This window comes from Triticum urartu, chromosome 1, assembly GCF_003073215.2.
Source record: "Triticum urartu cultivar G1812 chromosome 1, Tu2.1, whole genome shotgun sequence".
NCBI classification, from domain to species: Eukaryota; Viridiplantae; Streptophyta; class Magnoliopsida; order Poales; family Poaceae; genus Triticum; species Triticum urartu.
Window position 1 is genome coordinate 563,403,027 of NC_053022.1, and position 22,917 is coordinate 563,425,943.

The window sequence follows — 22,917 nt, forward strand, 5'->3', positions numbered from 1 at the left end:
GTCCCAAAAAGCAAGGATGCTGCTAGGATACAAAATTTCAGGCCTATTTGCTTGTTAAATGTTTGTTTCATAATTATTACTAAAGTTCTGATGAACAGATTGAATATGGTGGCAGCAGATGTTATTTCCCCTGTGCAAACTGCTTTTGTTAAGGGCAGATATATTATGGAGGGGGTTTTGATTTTACAAGAAGCCTTGAATAGCATAAAAAGAAGAAACAAGGTGCTTTGCTTTTAAAAATAGACTTTCAAAAAGCTTACGATAAGATTAAATGGTCCTTCCTTTTCCAAATGCTCAAAATGAAAGGTTTTCCAGACAAATGGATAGATTGGGTGATGGAAACAATCAGAGGGGGAAAGGTTTGTGTGAAGGTAAATGAAAACCTAGGGAAATATTTCCCTACTCATAAAGGGCTAAGACAGGAGGATTCCCTGTCACCTCTTAATTTTGACTTGGCAGCTGATGCTTTGGCTATCATGCTTGATAATGCCAGGAAATATGGGCTAGTTAAGGGGGTACTGGAGGAATATGCCACAAATGGGATTAACATGTTGCAGTATGCAGATGATACCATCTTTCTTTTGCAAGATGACATGGATAGTGCACATAACCTCAAATATATATTATTCCTATTTGAGTAGATGTCTGGTTTAAAAATTAATTTTCATAAGAGTGAACTTTTCCTTTTTGGGGAGGCCAAAAACAAAAAAGATGAATATGCTAAGATATTCACTTGCCCCATTGGGGCTTTGCCAATGAAATATTTCGGACTACCAGTAGATGGAAGTAGAATTAGCAACAAGCACTGGAAACCTCCACAGAGTAAAATGGAGAAAAAATATGAAACCTCGCAAGGGAGGCTCCTTGCTAGTGCTGGGAGGGTCACTTTAATACAATCTTCTCTGACAGGCATCCCCTACTTTATGATGTCCTCTTATGGATTACCTGTTGGGGTAAATAAGCGAATGAATTTCTTTAGAGCTAGGTTATTGTGTGCTACCTCTTGAGCACTACGTTGGTTTTCCCTTGAAGAGGAAAGGGTGATGCAGCAAAGTAGCGTAAGTATTTCCCTCAGTTTTTGAGAACCAAGGTATCAATCCAGTGGGAGGCTACGCGCGAGTCCCTCGCACCTACACAAAACAAATAAATCCTCGCAACCAACGCGATAAGGGGTTGTCAATCCCTACATGGTCACTTACGAGAGTGAGATCTGATAGATATGATAAGATAATATTTTTGGTATTTTTATGATAAAGATGCAAAGTAAAATAAAAGGCAATGAAAATAACTAAGTGTTGGAAGATTAATATGATGGAAGATAGACCCGGGGGCCATAGGTTTCACTAGTGGCTTCTCTCAAGAGCATAAGTATTTTACGGTGGGTGAACAAATTACTGTTGAGCAATTGACAGAATTGAGCATAGTTATGAGAATATCTAGGTATGATAATGTATATAGGCATCACGTTCAAGACAAGTAGACCGACTCCTGCCTGCATCTACTACTATTACTCCACACATCGACCGCTATCCAGCATGCATCTAGAGTATTAAGTTCATAAGAACAGAGTAACGCTTTAAGCAAGATGACATGATGTAGAGGGATAAATTCATGCAATATGATAAAAAACCATCTTGTTATCCTCGATGGCAACAATAGAATGCGTGCCTTGCTGCCCCTACTGTCACTGGGAAAGGACACCGCAAGATTGAACCCAAAGCTAAGCACTTCTCCCATTGCAAGAAAGATCAATCTAGTAGGCCAAACCAAACTGATAATTCGAAGAGACTTGAAAAGATAACCAATCATACATAAAATAATTCAGAAGATCCAAATATTGTTCATAGATAAACTTGATCATAAACCCACAATTCATCGGTCTCAACAAACACACCGAAAAGAAGATTACATTGAATAGATCTCCACGAGAGAGGGGGAGAACATTGTATTTAGATCCAAAAAGAGAGAAGAAGCCATCTAGCTAATAACTATGGACCCGAAGGTCTGAGGTAAACTACTCACACATCATCGAAGAGGCTATGGTGTTGATGTAGAAGCCCTCCGTGATCGATGCCCCCTCCAGCGGAGCTCCGGAACAGGCCCCAAGATGGGATCGCATGGATACATAAAGTTACGGCGGTGGAATTAGGGTTTTGGCTCCGCCTCTGATCATTTGGGGGTACGTAGGTATATATAGGTGGAAGAAGTATGTCGGTGGAGCAACAGGGGGCCCACGAGGGTGGAGGGCGTGCCTGGGAGGGTAGGCGCGCCCCCTACCTCGTGGCTTCCCTGTTGGTTGCTTGACGTAGGGTCCAAGTCTCCTGGATCATGTTCGTTCCGAAAATCACGTTCCCAAAGGTTTCATTCCGTTTGGACTCCGTTTGATATTCTTTTTCTGCGAAACTCTGAAATAGGCAAAAAACAGCAATTCTGGGTTGGGCCTCCGGTTAATAGGTTAGTCCCAAAAATAATATAAAAGTGAATAATAAAGCCCAATAATGTCCAAAACAGAAGATAATATAGCATGGAGCAATAAAAAATTATAGATACGTTGGAGACGTATCATTGTGGCAGGAAGATGATAAAAAGAAAAAATATCATCTGGTTAAATGGTCTGATGTCTGTAGACCTAAAGACATGGGTGGTTTAGGGATTCAAAATTTAGCACTTATGAATAAAGCTCTTTTGAGAAAATGGTGGTGGAAAATTTACAACACAGAAGGGTTGTGGCAAGAGATTATTTTGAAAAAAATACCAAGGATACAAACCTATTGGAAATATAACCACCAAACAAGGAGACTCCCAATTTTAGGAGTTATTGAAACATAGGGATCATTTTACCTCTTTATGTAAATTCATGATAGGAGATGGAGGTAACACCGGATTATGGGAAGACTGGTGGATTGGATCAGCACCGCTTTGTAAAAAAATTCCCAGGTTATATAATATCTGTTTTGATAAAAAGAAAATAGTTAAAGAAATTTTTGAGAAAGGGTTTAATAACATATGCTTTAGAAGGGCCCTGATAGGGGACTCAAAAGAGCTCTGGGATCATATAAAAGAGGTATGCAGCTCAGTGGTGTTGAGAGTTACAAAAGATAAAGTGAAATGGACTCTGACAAAAAATGGGATTTATACAGTAAAATCCTTCTACAGACATCTTGTAGAAAATGGGATCATATACCCACACTTATATATGTGTAAAATTAAAATGCCACCTAGAGTTAAAGTCTTCATGTGGCTAGCTCTCAAAAACAGCATTCTCACTAAAGATAACCTGCTACGTAAGGGTTGGAAAGGTGATGAAAATTGTCCATTCTGTGGGCGTAGAGAGAGTATTAATCATTTGTTTCTGACCTGTTCAGTAGCTAGGTGTGACGCCCGGATATTTAAGCTACAGTAATCTCTGCTAACAATGCCACATCACCACGATTACCGTTGTTAATCTCGCGATGATTCAACCCCGTTCGAATTCAAAATTCAAATTCAAGTTAAACGATAAAAGTTTTCAAAATATTAAACTAAAATATTCAGAGTGTGCAGTTAAATGCCTAGGTAATTATTGTGCAACAAACCCCCTTTTAGAAAATGTCTAAATATATTAAAATGAAATAAAACAGAAAAGCAAAGTAAATAAAAGGAAAAGAAACTACAAAAACAGAAATAAATCTAAACTAGAGAAAAGGGAGAGAATGACCCCCCCTGGGCCAGCAGACCCAACGGGCCGGCCCATTCGCCCACTAGGCCCAGCCGGCCGGCCTTCCCCCACTCCTCATTATCCATCCCCCCCCCCCGAAACCATAATCTACCCACTCCCCACTCCCCTCCCCGCGACGCGCCCCCCTCCCCGCGATCCAGATCGGATCGGGGCTCGCAACGACCACGCCGCCCCACGCCGTTGGACGCCGCCGCCCGAGACCTCGCCGAAACGCTCCCCCGTCGGACTGCCTCCCGCTCCGCCGCGTCGTCCCCGTCGACCTCCCCGAACTTCCCCGCACCCATTGCCCCGGTCGCTACTCCCCCACAGTGAGCTCGCGCCCCTCCCCTCTTCCCCTGCCCCGCATGCGCCCGGCACCGTCCTTCGCCGTGCCAACGCGTACTCGCCGCGCCAGCCCCGTGGCCCCCCTGCTCACCGCACCTCGCGGCCGGCCTCGCCGCGGCCGTGCCCTCCCATTTCTCGCTTGTCATGGCTCGGGTCCATCCCGCTCGGCCTCCGCCCCCTTTGCACACGCCCGTTGCCGCCCCACGGCCGCTGCGACTCACTGCTGCCTCGCGCTCACCGTGGCCCTCGCGCCCGCGACCGCGCTCACTGCGCCTCGGTTCCTTCCTTCCCTTCTCTGTCGCCGGCGCCGTCTCCCCCGCCGCGCCCAACACATGCGTGGCCGCGCTCCCGTGCGCCCTCGTCCACCACTGCCTGGCCACGTCCGGCGCCCTACCCCGCCTCCTGGCCGCGCACGTGCCTCGTCCTGGCCGTCTGGCTCGGCAAGCCACTCCCCCTCTCACTACAAGAAATATGTCAACTTATGACCTTCTGTCAGTGACCCTCGAAGAATTGGTCATAAATTTATGACCATTTTAGACCAATTGGTCAAAAGCTGTCTGGGGGTTCTAAACCCTAAACCATAACGACCATTTTGGTCAGAAAGGTCATAATTTCATTGGAGGAAATGGTCGTAAAGCTAGTAGCACTGTCCACTGCCTCATGCCTAGCTGATAACAACCAATATAAAATGGTCACTACACTTGAGTTTGAATGAATTAGGATGATTAGGCAGCCACCTCAACAACCTCGCTTATGTGTCACTGTCTAGGTGTCATTTTTGCTTGAGACAGACGGGGCACACACTGACAGGCGGGGCCCATTTGACAGGTGGGGCCGAGCGCTTAATTCACCCAAAAAAGATGCACGAGGCGGGACTTGAACCCACGACCTCGCGCTTGGTTTTCTCGCATGCTACCGCTGGGCTAGAGAGGGACAGTTGCTCACATCTGGGAGTTTATCTATACATTATATAGAACTACGGCTCTCTCGTATGATTGACAAGTGGGACCTTCCGACCAGGTGGCATCAAATAGAGCAACGATTTGCAACACTGACAGGCGGGACCCATTTGACAGGTGGGTGAGCGAGCGTTTAATTCCCTAAAAAAATATGCGCTAGCGGGGACTCGAACCCACGACCTCGCGCTGGGTTCGCTTGTTTGTTACCGCTGGGCTAGAGAGAGATTGTTGCTAATGTGTGGGTAGTTTTCCATATAGTATATAAAACCACGGCTCTCACGTATCAGTGACAAGTGGGACCTTCCGACCAGGTGGCGGCGGGTGCCATCGAACAGAGCAACACTTAGCGTTTTTTAGGTCTTCCGACCAGGTGGCGGCGGAAGCAACCAGGTGACCTCGCCCACGGCCTCGCGGCGGAAGCAACCAGCAAGGGCGGAGGCGGGGGCGGGGCCGGCAGCGGAGGCGGGGGTGCGGCCGACAGGGGGCGAAGGCGAGGTAGGGCGTGGAGGCGGGGGCCAGCAGGGGCGTAGGCGACCGACGGTGGTGGGGGCTCGCCGAGCATGGGGGACTCGCCGCCGCCGCAAGCACACCTCCCGGTATGCACCCCTCACCTCTTCCCCCCTCTCCTCTCTCGTCACCCGAGCAATGGGAGATGGATTTCAGTCAGATGTTCTTCAGCATAGATGAATTTTGTTGATGCACTGTTAGTAGTTAGGAGATAGCTTGCTTGTTTGGTAGATATTGCATAGATGAATTTTCTTGATGTACTGTTAGGAATTGTTCAGCTTGTTTGTTAAGAATTCTTCAGGCCTTATGGTTAGGCAATTAGCATATAAAATTTTCTGGAATTTTAGCTTCCATTACTTCCATCCATTTTCATTAATTAATGTTGATGCACTTAGATTGATTTGCTAAGTTGCAACAATTTGTTGTCTTTGGCAGATGGACAGAAGCTGATTAGAGAAGGAGTTAGAAAGTTTTCAAAAGAACATATGAAAGGAGTTGATGATTTCATGGCATTTGTTCGGGCAAATTTTGCCAACGACGCTCACATTCTTTGCCCATGTTGTGAATGCCTCAACCGTCCAGGAATGGCTCAAGGAAGAGTGGAAGCTCATCTGCTTCTTAATGGGATGTCCAGCACATATGATAGATGGATATATCATGGAGAACCTTTAGACAGACAACCTCAACATTTTGAAGCTGATACAGAGGCCCCTCATATGATGGGTGGTGGTGATGCTGGCATTGATTTCATGGAAAAGGTTTTGCGAGATAATGCTGTTTTGGAGGAAGAGGATGGGCATGAAGATGATAGGATTCCTGACCTATTGAAGGATTTATACGATGCTGAAGATCGTGCTGATGGAGACAAATTGTTGTTTGCTGAGGTGTTAGAGGAGGTGAAGCGCGCAGCTCATGAAGGGGGTAAATTTTCAAGATTTACCTTCACCGTGAAGTTACTCCACATCAAGTCTTTCTACCGGATTAGCAATGCCGCATTCAACGCAATACTCCGTCTTTTGAGCTTGCAATTCCCTGATAGTTGTGTTCCCAGATCTTATGATGAAGCATTGAGCATAATCCGCAGGCTGGGGTTAGGTTATGTGTCAATACATGTATGCCCAAATAATTGTGTCTTGTTTCGGAAGGATTTAGCAAAGCATGACAACTATCCAAAATGCAATGCATCTAGGTGGAAAGATGCTGATGGGAATAAGTCAATACCGGAGAAGGTACTGAGGCACTTTCCCTTGATACCAAGGCTGCAGTGGATGTTCATCTCGAAGAAATCATCGCATGAGGTACAGTGGCACAAGCTGAAGCGCCAACCTGTGGACAATGAGCTGAGCCATCCAGTGGATGGAGAGGCATGGAAAGAGTTTGACCGTATACATTTAGATTTTGCTGTAGATCCAAGGAACATAAAACTTGGCATTGCCACAGATGGGTTTAATCCGTTTGGGAACATGAGCACGTCTTATAGCATGTGGCCAGTTTTTGTGGTGTCGTACAACCTGCCACCATGGGCATGCATGGATCAGTCCAACTTCATGATGTCATTGCTTATCCCGGGTCCAGATTCTCCAGGAAAGGATTTTGATGTCTTTATGGAGCCCCTCGTAGAAGAACTGCTCCAGCTCTGGACTGGTGTACCTATATATGATGCCTTGAGTTCGGAAGAAAAGTTCAATCTACGTGCTGCGATCATATGGTCCATCCATGATTTCCCAGCTCTGCACACTCTGTTTGGGAGGATCACAGCGGGTTATCAGGCTTGTGTCCATTGTGACAAAGACCCTTGCTCAAAGAGAATAAGGAGCAAGATCTGCTATATTGGGCACCGCCGCTTTCTTCACCGAAACCATCACTGGCGAAGAAGCAAATATTTTAATGGTGAGAATGAAACCCATGACAAGCCAGCTGAATTCACTAAAGAAGAGCTGGAGCAGCAACTTGAAAAGGTGAAAGATGTGAGACCAGGAAAGCTGGCGAAGAAAAGAAAGCGTGAGGAAGGTCAATGTTGGGACCGGAGGTCTTGTTTGTGGGACCTGCCATACTGGGCTGATCTGGAATTAAGGCATAATCTCGATGTAATGCACATTGAGAAAAACATATGCGAGAATCTGCTAGGGAAGTTTCTGAATGTTGAAGGGAAGACAAAGGACACGGTTAGTTCTAGGCTTGATTTGGAGGACATGGGCATAAGAGAAGATTTGCATCTACAGCACAATGAAGATGAAGATTCATTTGAAATTCCACGAGCATGGTATACGATGAATAAAGAACAAAAGCTTGCATTCTATGAATTCCTAAGAGCGGTGAAATTTCCAGATGGTTATGCTGCTAACCTAGCAAAGTGTGTTACTTCTGATGGATTCAAGCTTTCAGTACTGAAAACCCATGATTGTCACATCCTCCTCCAAAGGATTTTACCGGCGGGCCTCCGAGGAATCATGCACAAGGATATATATGAAGCGGTTGCTGAGCTGGGAAATTTCTTTAGAGAACTGTGCTGCAAAACCCTCAAGTTAACTGTCTTGGAAAGACTTGAAAAATAAATCCCAATTATTCTTTGCAAGCTCGAGAAGATTTTCCCTCCAGCTTTCTTCACCGTGATGGTCCATTTGGCGGTGCACTTACCCAAAGAGGCAATGCTTAGAGGCCCTGTGCAATACGGTTGGATGTACCCAATCGAAAGAAGGTTGCTTACTTGTAAGCGTTATGTGCGAAACACGGCAAGACCTGAAGGTTCTATTGCTGAAGCATATGTCGTTGATGAGTGCTTGACTTTTTGCTCTAGATACTTTGGTGATGTGGAAACAAGATGGAACCGGTCGGGCAGAAATAGAGAGCGGTCTAATTCGCAAAGTGGTGATGTCTCTGTTTTCAACCATGGTGTGAACTTTCTTGGAGCCTCACAATACTTGGAGGCTGGTGATGAGTATCACAAGATGGTTTTGTTTGTGCTCAGCAATCGCGCCGAGGTTCTACCATATATCGAGTATGTTATATCTTGTGCACTCATTATATTTTTTTTGCTTGGGTTGGCACCAGCCTAATGTTTTAATTCACATGTTTTGTTGGCATTGCAGGAAATGCAAGGAAGAGTTAAATCAGGAAGAAAGCAATATCAATGTTGATAAAAGGTTTGCCAAGGGGTTTGCTAAGTGGTTTAAGAATCATGTGAGATCTTTAGCCACTTGTTTTATGTTTTCTGTGTTATTCACCCATTGTTAAATACCATTGTTTTCTAAATGGTTTATTTGTGCAGATTGGAAAGTTGCATGAGGACAAGAAGGTCAGTGATGATCTATTTGCTTTGGCATGCTTACCGGATAAGTGAGTGAGAGTGTATTCAGCATGCATTGCTGATGGTGTCCGGTACCACACCGTTGACCGCAAGGAAAAAAGGAAGACACAGAATAGTGGAATTGTCACTGAGGGGTCACATGATGGTGAGATCATTAACTTCTATGGTCAGTTGAGAAGCATCATAGAGTTGCAGTACAACTCTAGTGGAGGCATCCATCGCTCGGTTGTCTTATTTCGCTGTGACTGGTTTGAGCTTGGTAGCAAGAAGAGGAGAGACTCTTTTGTCAAATATGATGGACACTTCAAAAGCATAAACACTGCAAGGTGCTGGTATAAGAGTGATCCCTTTATTCTAACAACACAAGCAACAATGGTGTTTTATCTGCCAGACACTCTTTTGCATGGAAAATGGCGAGTTGTGCAAAACTTTCAGCACAGACACTTGTGGAGTGTGACTGAAACTGAAGTGGAAAAGGGCCCCGGTGATGGTGGACTAACATACCAAGATGATGACTCTACGGAAGTTCCGTTGCAAGCTGATGATGACTCTATGGAAGTTCCGGTGCAAAGCAGAGTGCGAATGGACCGGGAACGTGTGATCGTTGGTGTTGCAACAGCTGAAGGCATCAAGAAAAGAAGAAAGGTGGTAGAGGATGGACATGAAAGCGAGGATGAGAAAAACCGGACTGATCATACTATGCTGTAATATTGTAGTGATGATGAGGAAAACAGGAGTGGGCATAGAGTTCCTTGTTTTCGTATCGACGACGATGAGTAGTGAAGGTAAATTTGGTCTCCTTGGTGATCTAATGCTATTTTGTCTCCTTGGTAGTTGTTGTTGATGTGATCCTGATGTAGTTTTTGTACTACAAATCTCTCCAGGTACCAAAATGCATGAGACTGTGTAGTGATGGAGAGGCAGAAGATGGTTGAAGATACAATGCAAAATGATGTAGTTTTGTGACGGAAGATACAATGCAAAATGAAGATGTTGTTTTGAATGAAGAAGCAAAATGATGAACTAAAGATGTTGTTTTTAGAGCTGTTTTTCTTAGTTTTGGTGATCATGTAGTTTTGGTTGTGATGTAAAAGATTGCAAAATGATGTTGTTTTTGGACTGAAGATGTTTTTTGAACTGAAGATGTTGTTTTTGGTGAACTAAAGATGTTTTCAGAGCTGTTTTAACTGAATTTTTGGGCGCTCTCCATCAGATAGCCATCTGATCCCACGCGCGGCCCCATTTCATTATGAGCAAAAACATATGCGCGAGCAGGGACTCGAACCCACGACCGTGCGCTCGTTTCACTGTGTTTCTACCACTGGGCTAGGAAGAGGCTACTGGTCGTCCACTCTATGCCATCTCTTTTCAAATCATCAAACCAGTCAAGTATCAAACACAGACCTCGCTGACAAGTGGGCCACTCGACCAACTCACTGACAAGTGGGCCATTTTGCTACTCTACCCACTCGACCCTTTTCCCCTGAGCTACCAAAAAATATTGGGCGAGCGGGGGCTCGAACCCACGACCTACTGCTTATTCCACTGTTTTTCTACCACTGGGCTAGTTAGAGGCTGTTGGTTTGTACTCTATGCCAACCCTTTTCAATATATCAAAACAGAACTCGCTGACAAGTGGACCCACTCTTTTCCCCACTCCTGGCTGTCCACTTGACCCGCTCCTCCTCTCCATTATCCACTCGACCCACTCCTCCTCTCCGCCGCCGACATCCCCTTCTCCTCCATCGACGGTGACGACCTCCCTGGCGAACCACTCCTCCATCGATAGTGACGGCCTCCTAAGGTATGAATCCGCCGAGTCCTTCCTGTTCCTCTTCCTATTGATTAGATTAGGGTTCCCCGGCGCATGCTGATTAGGGTTCCATTGTAGATAGAGTAGTAGATCAAGAGGAGGCACCGTCCACGACACCGACAAGGCCAACAAGCTCAAGCAGTCGCCGTCCCCCCAGGTCCGTTCTGTTCCCCCCGTGTTCTTTGATTTCTTTGTTTCCCCCATGTTCTTTGTCGACAAGGCCAACAAGACCAACAAGCATGCTGATTTAGGAGTTACTCGTATTGTGCCTGCGCGTGCGTCCCTACTGGAATTGTGGTATACTACATGGCTAATGGTCGTATTGTGCATGCGCGTGCGTTCTGTTGATTCCAGCCAAACTGTCGAGCGATTGGACCACATTCAGAGGGATTTTGCAGACTGAATTAGGCATTTAGGTTTAGGCCCCTTTTGGCCATGTTCAGTTGATGTGGTGCTACCTTGCTAGGTATGCTAGTTTCCCTGTGGTTCTCTTCACAATGACGTAGAATTCAATTTTGTTTGTTTGTTTTTAAAATAAACATGTTTATATTTGTCTAAAAAGATGCAGCGGCACACTGGAGCAGTTAAACTTGTAGGGAATCTAGCCTCCAGTGGCCTTTGGCTATATAAACCCTAGCAAAGCAAATTAAGCCAATAGCTCTGAATCTTTGAAGTTCTAGTGTTAAATTCAGTTTTGTACATGACTATATCGGTGTCAAGCCAATAGCCTTCATGCGCATATCGACGACTATAAAGCTGTTCAGTTTTGTACATGACTGTATTGGGTAGGTGTGTTTAAATTGAGAATCTAGGGTTCAGTTCTTAAGTGCTGGGTTCTAACAAAATGTAGCACATGGGAAGATATGGTCCATTTATAGTAGATATGGTTCATTGTAGATATGGTCCATTTATAGTAGATATGATCCTGATGCTGTGTTTGCCATTTATAGTAGACATGGGCACATGGGAAGATATGGTCCATTGTAGATAGAGTAGTAGTATTCCAAATGTTCACAAGTGCATTGCTTTTTTTCTCACTTTTGCTATCATAAATATCCACAAGTGCATTGCTCTTCTCATTTTTATCACTTTTGCCATCATAAACTTGGTTCTGTTCCTATTTATGTCCAGTCCTGTTTATGGTAACTTGTTGTTTAATTACAATGCTGCTTTTCAGAGAAGTGAGATGGCTGGCTTGGAAGGTTTCGAGTTCTTCGAGGTCGTAATTGAGAAATCTTGTAGTAGGCAGGTATATTTATCATCACTCATTTCTTTATCATCACTCTGCTGTCTAGTGCTTGATTGCCACAATTAACCACTGCTTGACCCTCGCTGCAGAGGCTGCCTAACAAGTTTGCGAAGATGCTCGCCGGCCGTGAGCCCCACAAAGTGAAGCTGCGGGAGGCTGGCAGCGGGCTTCACAGGCTGTGGGAAGTGTTGGTGGTGTTTGATGGTGAAGGCCACATGTACCTAGGGCCCGATTGGGAGCATTTCGCCCGCGCCCATGAGCTACAGCTCGGGTACTTCCTTGTCTTCCGCTACGACGGCGACGCCATGTTCACCGTGAAGATGTTCGACAACACCATGTGCCGCATGTACTACCAGCACGACGACGATGCCAGTAAGCTCTCTGCCTCTCTTCTTCCTGTCCTTTTGGCTTCCTCTACCTGCACGACGACAACACCATGTTCACACTTTGTTGCATTTGGCTAAGTAATGGGAGCAGCAGCGGGGATGACGAGGAGCAGAGCGGGGATGACGACGAGGAGCAGAGCGGGGATGACAAGGAGCAGAGCGGGGATGACGATGAGCAACCTATTCTGGCTGACGACGAACATGCTATGGTGGTGGCTGATGACGACCCTGCTATGGTGGTGGCGGATGACGACCCTGCTATGGTGGTGGCGGACGACAACCTCGCTATGGTGGTGGCGGACGACGACCTCGCGATGGTGGTGGCGGACCACGACCTTGCTATGGTGGTGGCGGACGACGACCTCGCGATGGTGGCGGCGCCTGCAATCCCACAGCTTGGCGACAGGACCATGCCAATTGTGGTAGAGGAGTACATCCGCGTTGGGATTCGCCACTCTCAGCGCATCAGGTTGATGAAGGAGAAGAAGGAGGAGTGAAGATGTTAAGAAGGTGTTCAGCATGTTAGGTTTAAGCTTGTTAGTGTAATATGAACATGTCAATGTTAAGTATGTCAGGTTTAATTTTGTGCATGCTCATGGATGCTCTATGACAGTGTCATCTAAACAAGTCATGTTTTTAACAATGAATATTCAGTTTGGTAATTGATGGGAATTGAAATTTTTTATGCATGCTCATGGATGAAAGATAAAATTATGGGTTTTTGTGCATGCTCATGTATGAAACAAATATAAGTTTCATTTTTTGAATGCTAAAAACATGACTCAAACCCTAGCCACGGACGACCGTCGTGACTAAATCCGCCGGTTTTTGAAAACACCGTAAAAATTCAAAAACCATTTTTCATTTTTTGAATGCAAAAGACATGCGTGTTTCGTGAAGCGGCTACAAGGAGGGGCACCCCAAACGGCGCCATTCCACGTCTATCTCAAAGTAGACCCTATTTTACGAACGGTCGCCAAAAAGCATGCATTTCCGACCCTCGTAGCTACTCCCGGCAATTCGGACCACCTTCGGCCGATTCAGCTGGAACCGGCTGGAATTTGAACTGCGGGTCCTCCATAGCTTGCCCGTTATTTTCACTAAAAATGCTTTTTAGCTTCACAGGTAGGCATTTCATCACAGAATCGACAACAGATTTGCACGGCTCAAACCCTAGCCACGGACGGTCGCCGCGATGAAATCGGCCGGTTTTTGAAAACACCGTAAAAAATTCAAAAAAAAATCAAAAAATGGGAGACCTCTGCGTCACATCATCAAATGTGGCCTACCAACTAGCAAAAATACTAAACTTGCAATACCGGCGTTTTCTTGAAAAAGTGTTCTCAAAAACGACCTACCATGAACGAAGATTCATGGCTTTCAAGCCAAACTAGCAATGATATGGCCGCATCCGTTGAATAGTTTCTGATAATATGCCCAAATTGGGCGCATGCCTCCGTCTTGTGATGGCAAACAATGTTGCCAAAGCGAGGTTCCAACTTTTTTAACAAAAAAACCGTTTTTCATTTTTTGAATGCAAAAGACATGCGTTTTTCGTGAAGCGGCTACAAGGAGGGGCACCCCAAACAGCGCCATTCCATGTCTATCTCAAAGTAGACCCTATTTTACGAACGGTCGCCAAAAAGCATGCATTTCCGACCCTCGTAGCTACTCCCGGCAATTCGGACCACCTTCGGCCGATTCAGCTGGAACCGGCTGGAATTTGAACTGCGGGTCCTCCATAGCTTGCCCGTTATTTTCACTGAAAATGCTTTTTAGCTTCACATATAGGCATTTCATCACAGAATCGACAACAGATTTGCACGGCTCAAACCCTAGCCACGGACGGTCACCGCGACGAAATCGGCCGGTTTTTGAAAACACCGTAAAAAATTCAAAAAAAATCAAAAAATGGGAGACCTCTGCGTCACATCATCAAATGTGGCCTACCAACTAGCAAAAATACTAAACTTGCAATACCGGTGTTTTCTTGAAAAAGTTTTCTCAAAAACGACCTACCATGAACGAAGATTCATGGCTTTCAAGCCAAACTAGCAATGATATGGACGCATCCGTTGAATAGTTTCTGATAATATGCCCAAATTGGGCGCATGCCTCCGTCTTGTGATGGCAAACAATGTTGCCAAAGCGAGGTTCCAGCTTGTTTAACAAAAAAAAACCGTTTTTCATTTTTTGAATGCAAAAGACATGCGTTTTTCTTGAAGCGGCTACAAGGAGGGGCACCCCAAACGGCGCCATTCCATGTCTATCTCAAAGTAGACCCTATTTTACGGACGGTCGCCAAAAAGCATGCATTTCTGACCCTCGTAGCTACTCCCGGCAATTCGGACCACCTTCGGCCGATTCAGCTGGAACTGGCTGGAATTTGAACTGCGGGTCCTCTATAGCTTGCCCGTTATTTTCACTAAAAATGCTTTTTAGCTTCATAGTTAGGCATTTCATCACAGAATCGACAACAGATTTGCACGGCTCAAACCCTAGCCACGGACGGCCGCCGCGACGAAATCGACCGGTTTTTGAAAACACCGTAAAAAATTCAAAAAAATGGGAGACCTCCGCGTCACATCATCAAATGTGGCCTACCAACTAGCAAAAATACTAAACTTGCAATACCGGCATTTTCTTCAGCTACTCGGTATGATTTTAACCTTGATTTCTACAAAATTTACAAAAAACCCTATTTTTTCTACACCCAAACCCAAAAGGATTTCCCTCCCACACTAAAATTTTCCCTCCACCAAAATTTCCCTCTCCAAAAATTTCCCTCCTCTCCCTTTCCCACTACCATGCGGGACCCACCACTCCCTCTCCCACTACCAGGCGGGATCCACCACTCCCTCTCCCACTAACACGCGGGATCCCCTCCCTTCCCTCCCAAAATTTCCCCATTCCCCTCCCCTCTCCACGACGAACCCTCCCCTCCCCTCCCCACCTCCGCGCCGCCCCGCTCCTACTCCCTCCCCTCCCCTCCTCCGTGCCGCCCCGCCGCTGCTGCGCCGCCCACATCGACGACGACGACGACGCGATCGACTACATCGATGAGGACGGCAGTTACATCGACGATGGCGCGAGCGACGACGACCACCGCTGCATCGTCAACATCATCTTCCCCTAGGTACTTCTCCCCTCCTCTGGTGGATCCATCTCCCCTCCTCTGGTGGATCCACCTCCCCTCTGGTCGATCCATCTCCCCTTTGGTAGATCCCCTCATGGGTTAGGATTTTATAGGGTTAGGATCTCCTGCTGGTTCGGTAGGTCCTTGTTCTTGGGGTTAGGGTTCATTTTAATTGTTGCATGGGGATGATCTCCCTCTAATTCATGGGGTTAGGGTTAGGGTTCATGGGGCCAGGGTTAGGGTTCATGGGGTTCATGGGGTTAGGGTTCATGGGGTTCAACATCATCCACCCCTAGGCACTTCTCCCCTCTAGCCATCTCCCCTCGATATTCATGGGTAGATCTTCTAGGGTTCGGTAGACCCCCCTCATGGGTTCATCTAGGGTTCATGGGGATGGATCAATGGGGATGGTGATGGCTAGGGTTAGGGTTCATGGGGTACACGTTTCTCTAGTTCATGGAGATGGTTAGGGTTAGGATTGATGGATCTCCTGCTTTTCTTGTTCATGGAGAAGGATCAATGTGGATTCATGGGGATGATCTCCCTCTGGTTAGGGTTTCATGGGTTTCATGGGGTTAGAGTTTCATGGGGTTCCTGGGGTTAGGGTTTCATGGGGTTCATGGGGTCCTTCCTATGCATGATTTCAATTGTTGTTAAGAGCGTGTGCTTCTCTATGTATTGACTACTGTTGCTAAGAGTGCATGTTGGTCCTGTAAATCTTGTACTAATTCACTTGACAGACTTCATATGTAAATCTTGTACTAATTGGTAAAGTAGTCTAAATTCTGATGAGGGTGAGTTACAACAGGAATCATGTTGCTAGTACATGCTACTCTTGTTTATGACGGTCTGCCTATGCATGGGTTAGCCTGCATTTGTGATGGGGGTACACAAAGCCACTTGCTTGCAATCGTTGTGGGTCTTAGCAGAATTCTATTTTTCTGTTCCATTAATATGAGAATGTGATACCACACATTGATTAGGATGAGTGTATCATGCATGCTTTACTTACTCAACATGATATGTGTCTATATGGGTTGATATACCAAATCGAACCGGGTTTGGCTGCCAACTTGAAGCTTCTGAAAAATTGTTGTATAGGTTGTAGAGGAACATGCATGGGGAATTTTTCTTTGCTTGTTTTGAGTTTGATTCCCATTTAAGATTATCATCATCAAAGCTTGTTGAAGTGAAACTGTGGACGCTGAAAGCACCTTATGCATATCCTGTTCATAGAGGATGCCCATAAGGTGCCTGTTGGTGGATTGCGATTTAGACTTTCACTTCCTGATATAGGAACCATACTACATAATCTATTTTTTCTATGTATAGTGACTGATGCTGATTTCATATTTATTAAAGTTATCTTTGTTCATCACATGCTAATTTCTATTTATCTTAGTTTAGTTTAGTTTTTCTTGGCATACACAGAGTAATACAATCAGTAGAATGTCAGTCCAAGCGTTGTTAGTCTCTTCAGTACATCATGGGGATGCTTGCTTGCTTGCTACCACTCTTCAATTCAGTTGCTTGCTAGCGTACATAGGGTTAGGGTTTGCATCAGCAATATTACTAGCATTTTGCTTGCTTGTTGTGTACTTTATATGAGGCACTAGGAAGATTTCTTGATGTTCATTACTACCTCCTGCTTGATGTACATTACTACCTCCTGCTTGATGTAGTGAAGTTATTAAGAGATGCTTCATATCTTTCCAGTGTACATGCATGCTTGTTTAGTGCACTTACATGTTTTCTTAATTAATAACACTAGATCACTGTATTGTTTATCCATCAAGTTTGTTTCACATGTATTACATGTATGTGCATGATGGTCCCAATGCTTTCCTTTATTGATACAAGTGCATCATTTTACTTTACCCCTGTTGTATCTGATTGTTGTTTATTCTATTTTGCAAGCACCACCTCAAGATCATCCATGGCAAGGAGGACAAGGTCAAGCATGAGGCCAACCGTTGGTATGCAACTTGCTCCTTGTGGTTATACTGTCAGTTTCATAAAATCTGTGTCTTAATATGCTAAGTGAAATGTATTGCTGCAATCTGAATAAGCTGGCTTAATTGTGCCTGTGTGCTGTTAGTCTTCCTTACCTGAATAACTAGGATTAAATGATAATAAAATTTCATAAGATATGTTTGGCTGTCTGTCCATGCATTCCAAACATTCACCTAATAGTTATGTTTCCTTTATCATGCAAAGAAGAGCCTCTCACCGAGTACGAGAAGGTTAGGGCTAGAAATATCATGAGGAACAATCGGATGTTCCAGTCCCTTGGCATTGGTGCAATAGCGTTGATGATTAGGAAAAAAATGGTGTACAAGAAGGTAGAAGTGATGAGGTTCAAGAGGGTAGTGGAGTTATCAATGATTACCTAGAGTACAATCCTAAGGAGGATGAAGTTATTGATGGAGAGGAAGTGGATGATGTTGTAGTCAACAAGATTGTTAAGGTGCAAACTCTGTCTTGCTTGGAGGGTTGGGGTTCTGTTATTCTATGTTATTCCTTGTGCTCACATATTTCTCTTGTGATCTAATGTTTTTTCCGTGTTGTTTATACGAGGCACTGAAGGAATCTAGGACGAAGAGGCCTGGTATTAAGAAGACAGTCAGCAAGAAGAACAAGAGCTCAGAAACATCTGCTGCAATGCCTCCAGGAAGGGTGATGGCCCCAGCTCCAGGACAAAAAAGAGGATCCTGGAACCTGATGAACCTGCCCTTGATAGAGTCACAAGGCAGAAAGCAAGGATGGCGACTGCGACGAACCATCAGGAAAGTATCCTACGCATGGACTCTCAGACCTCGGTGCAAACAGGTGATGAGTTGCCGCCCATGGATGAAGGAACCACTCTCAGCATGGATGGAAGTGGCACTGTCTGCCTAGATGAAGCAGGAACCATCTGCATTGATGAAGCAGGCACTGTCCACACAGACCTCAGCCCTGTTGCACCTTCTATTGACAGGAACGCTGTCATCAATGAAGAAGAACAGCAGCTTGTGCTTCAATCAGGCAAGTTGGCCTTTGCAATGCTATCTTTTACTAGTGCATTTTCCAAATGGAATGATCATGTATGCGTTTGTCGATTCCTGCATTTGTCGATTTCTATTCTAATTTATGAGTTCAGTTTTATTTTCAGATGCAATGACTCCCAAGACTAGACTTAGAAAGGGAAAAGAGCTAGAGAGGATCACCAAGTCGCTTGGTAGCAAGGTGCCTATCCAAATTGCCGAAGGGATGATTCGTCCAGAGAAGCCTCTGCAGGCAGCAAAGCTTGCTTCTGAGTGTGGACTCGTTGCAAAAAGCCATCTTCCGGTTCTTCCTCACTTCAAGCTATACAAAAAAATGCTAGTCTATTGGAGAACTACATTGGGAAAGTTGCTGTAAGCTACTTGTTTCATAGTTAATGTGCTATCTATTTTCTGTTACACCTATGCATGATCACTAATAGTGTTCCTACCTTGTTTGCTATCTTGGTAGGCAAATTTTGAGATGAACACGAACTCGGAGACCATCAAGACCTCGTGCAAAGATATTCTACAGAAATATTCAAAGAACAGACGCCATCAGATTAAGAAGAAGTATTTTGATACTGTAGCCGCAAATAAAGTCAGCATTAAGTCTCCGGTGCCTGATCTAACAGATGGTGAATGGCAAGCTCTGGTGGAGATGTGGTCTACCCCAAGACACAAGGTTTGTCTCTGCTTTGTTTGATGCTTTATGTTCTGCACATGATATGCTAGTGCTAGATCATGCTGATAGTATGCTTTTTTGTAGGAAACATGTGTGTTGAACAAGATGAATCGAGAAAAAGTTGTGAACAATCACAGAACTGGTTCCAGGCACTACACAGCACACGTTTTTTCCACTGTGAGAACTCTTCTCTAGAGACCTTACCGTTTGATCCTCATTGAATAACATTTCTGATTCTTGCTGAATAACATTTTGATTTTTGTTGAAAAACATTTCAGAAAGAAGAGCGTAAGGGTGAGGAGCTGTCTGCGATTGACTTGTTTAAGGCCACCCACAACAGCAAGAAGCACGGGTTTTCGGAGCCAGTCAAGACTGCTATAGTAAGTCACTCCATGCTTTGCCCTGTTTGATTCACAGCCAGCTTTGATGCTTTGATGATTTGATGTTGTTTGATTCGGAGCCAGTCAAGAACACACGCTAGGTTCCATGCTTTGATGTTGTTTGATAGTTCAACAAAGATATCAGAACTTGCTGTAGCTATTTGATGCATTTTTTATGATATGATGAAATTTGATCTGAATGTTAGTTTGATGATCGGCTCACTCGGGAAGCCATCTTATATAGAACCACCATTCTAGGCTTAATGAAGTGATCATATTGTTCCAATTGCATGTCTCCAGGTCACTAGTCATCATCTTCTTGTATAGATTTTGTGTGCTGGTTTGGTTTCTCTTGCTTGGTTTGGTTTGCAAAATGTGAAATAGATCTCCCACTAATGCCTATCATTTTCCTCCATATGCTAGCTTGAGATGGAAAAAATGAAGGACGCGCCGGTACCAGAAGGTGAGAGCCAAAGTCTGCTGTTGAAATTGTCGAACAAGTCCTCAAGACCGAAGTCAAGCAAAGCACATTCCTCAGGAATGTTGGGCTCCAGTCATCTAGGAACAACTCCGGCAAAGCAACAACTGAAGTTGCTGCTCATGTTCGTGACCTTGAGCAGAAGCTGGAGAGGTCTGAGCTTCAAGCTGAAGTGATGCAAGAAGAATTGGCGGCAATCAAGATGAAGGTGGAAGAATCTGAAGCTGCATGCGACAAGGAACTTGAGCTGCTGTGCAAGAAGTCTCAAGAGCAGGAAGAGCAGTTAGCCCACTTGATGGCTCTCTTTGGAGCTAAGGCAGTTTGATGGTTTTTGAACTTGCTGTGCAGTTTGTCTTTGAACTTGATGTGAAGTTATGTCGTAGTAGGTCGTGAACTTATGTGGATCTGGTAGTGTTTTGCATCTGGTAGTGTTTCTTGCATTTTGCACTTGGTAGTGTTTTGCATCTGGTAGTGTTTTGCACCTGGCTGTTTTATGCCTTGTGGATCACTTATGGATCTTGTGAACCTGGGCCTGTTTATAGTTATGTGGATCTTGTGAACCTGGGCTTGTGGATCATTTTCTGAAGTCATGCAAAATATGAACCTAGGCTCTAAAAAGGCCGAGGCCCAAACAAGAATTAGACTAAAAAGGCTTGGGCCTAAAAAAGAAATGACTGTAAGATTTTTTTTACAAAAGGCTGCATAACACAAAATAAAAAGGCCAAGGCCCAAATTCGAACTAGACTAAAAAGGCTGTGGCCCAAAACAATAGTGGACCGGGCTGAATTCATCAGAAAAAGGCTCCATTCCCAGAAAATAAAAGGCCAAATTATTGGGCCAGGCCCATGCAGATAAGCAAAATAAAGAGAGAAAAATTAAATGGGCTGAATTATTGGGCTTGGCCCATCAAGACGGCTGAAATGGACCGGGCTGATTCTATTTTACGACCTTTTCATTTGGTCGTAAGTCTGCCACGTCAGCTTGCCACGGTGGATCTGACGTGGTGTGGTCGGATTGCTAGCGACCAAAACAGTTGGTCGTTATATCTACGACCTTTTTTTGGTCATAAACGTTTCGACCATTCCAGAAGAAAGGTCGCTAATGTCAGTTTATGACGGTCAGCTTTTGACCTTATGTTTTTGGTCCCAAATGGAAATTTGTGACCATTCAGTGACCAATAGTGGTGGTCACAAGTTGACATATTTCTTGTAGTGTCTGGCCCGTGGCCACACTCCGGCGCCGCCCTGCTGCTCTCCCGCCGGCGTCCCCCCTCCGGTGACCGTCCGGCCCTGCTGGCCTCGTCCCGCCCTACGGACGGGTGCTCACTCGGGTGCGCCCGCACCCGTTACCGCCTGAACCGCTATGGCCCCCTAGGGCCAATGACAAGTGGGCCCCCCAAAACGCCTACAAAAATAAAATAAAATAAAAAAATTAATTAATTAATTAACTAATTAATTCTGATTAAATTAACCAATTAATATTAATTAACCTAATGATTAATTAACCTAATTAACTACTGTTAATTAGCTAATTAATTAGTATGCCAGTGGGGCCCACCTCCTAATTAATTTTGATTAGTTTAATTAAGCTGTGTCACTGACCAGTGGGACCCACTGGTCAGGTTGACCAGTCAACCCCCGTTGACTGCTGACGTCAGCATGACTAAAGGAAATATGCCCTAGAGGCAATTATAATGTTATTATTTTATTTCCTTATATCATGATAAATGTTTATTATTCATGCTAGAATTGTATTATCCGGAAACATAATACTTGTGTGAATACATAGACAAACCAAACGTCACTAGTATGCCTCTACTTGACTAGCTCATTAATCAAAGATGGTTATGTTTCCTAACCATAGACATGTGTTGTCATTTGATTAACGGGATCACATTATTAGGAGAATGATGTGATTGACATGACCCATTCCATTAGCTTAGCACCCGATCGTTTAGTATGTTGCTATTGTTTTCTTCATGACTTATACATGTTCCTATGACTATGAGATTATGCAACTCCCGTTTGCCGGAGGAACACTTTGTGTGCTACCAAACGTCACAACGTAACTGGGTGATTATAAAGGAGCTCTACAGGTGTCTCCAAAGGTACATGTTGGGTTGGCGTATTTTGAGATTAGGATTTGTCACTCCGATTGTCGGAGAGGTATCTCTGGGCCCTCTCGGTAATGCACATCACATAAGCCTTGCAAGCATTTCAACTAATGAGTTACTTGCGAGATGATGTATTACGAAACGAGTAAAGATACTTGCCGGTAACGAGATTGAACTAGGTATTGAGATACCGACGATCGAATCTCGGGCAAGTAAAATACCGATGACAAAGGGAATAACGTATGTTGTTATGCGGTCTGACCGATAAAGATCTTCGTAGAATATGTAGGAGCCAATATGAGCATCCGGGTTCCGCTATTGGTTATTGACCGGAGACGTGTCTCGGTCATGTCTACATTGTTCTCGAACCCGTAGGGTCCGCACGCTTAAGGTTTCGATGACAGTTATATTATGAGTTTATGAGTTTTGATGTACCGAAGTTAGTTCGGAGTCCCGGATGTGATCACGGACATAACGAGGAGTCTCGAAATGGTTGAGACATAAAGATTGATATATTAGATGGCTATATTCGGACACCGGAAGTGTTCCGGGTGATTTCGGAGAAAACCGGAGAGCCGGTGGGTTACCGGAACCCTACCGGGAGAAGTAATGGGCCATATGGGCCTTAGTGGAGAGAGAGAGGGGCAGCTAGGGTGGGCCGCGCGCCTCCTCCCGCCTGGTCCGAATTGGACTAGGAGAGGGGGGCGGCGCCCCCCTTTCCTTCTCCCTCCCCACTTCCTTCCCCCTCCTAGTAGGAGTCCTACTCCTACTAGGAGGAGGACTCCGCCTGGCGCGCCAATAGGGGCCGGCCGGCCTCCTCCCCTTGCTCCTTTATATACGGG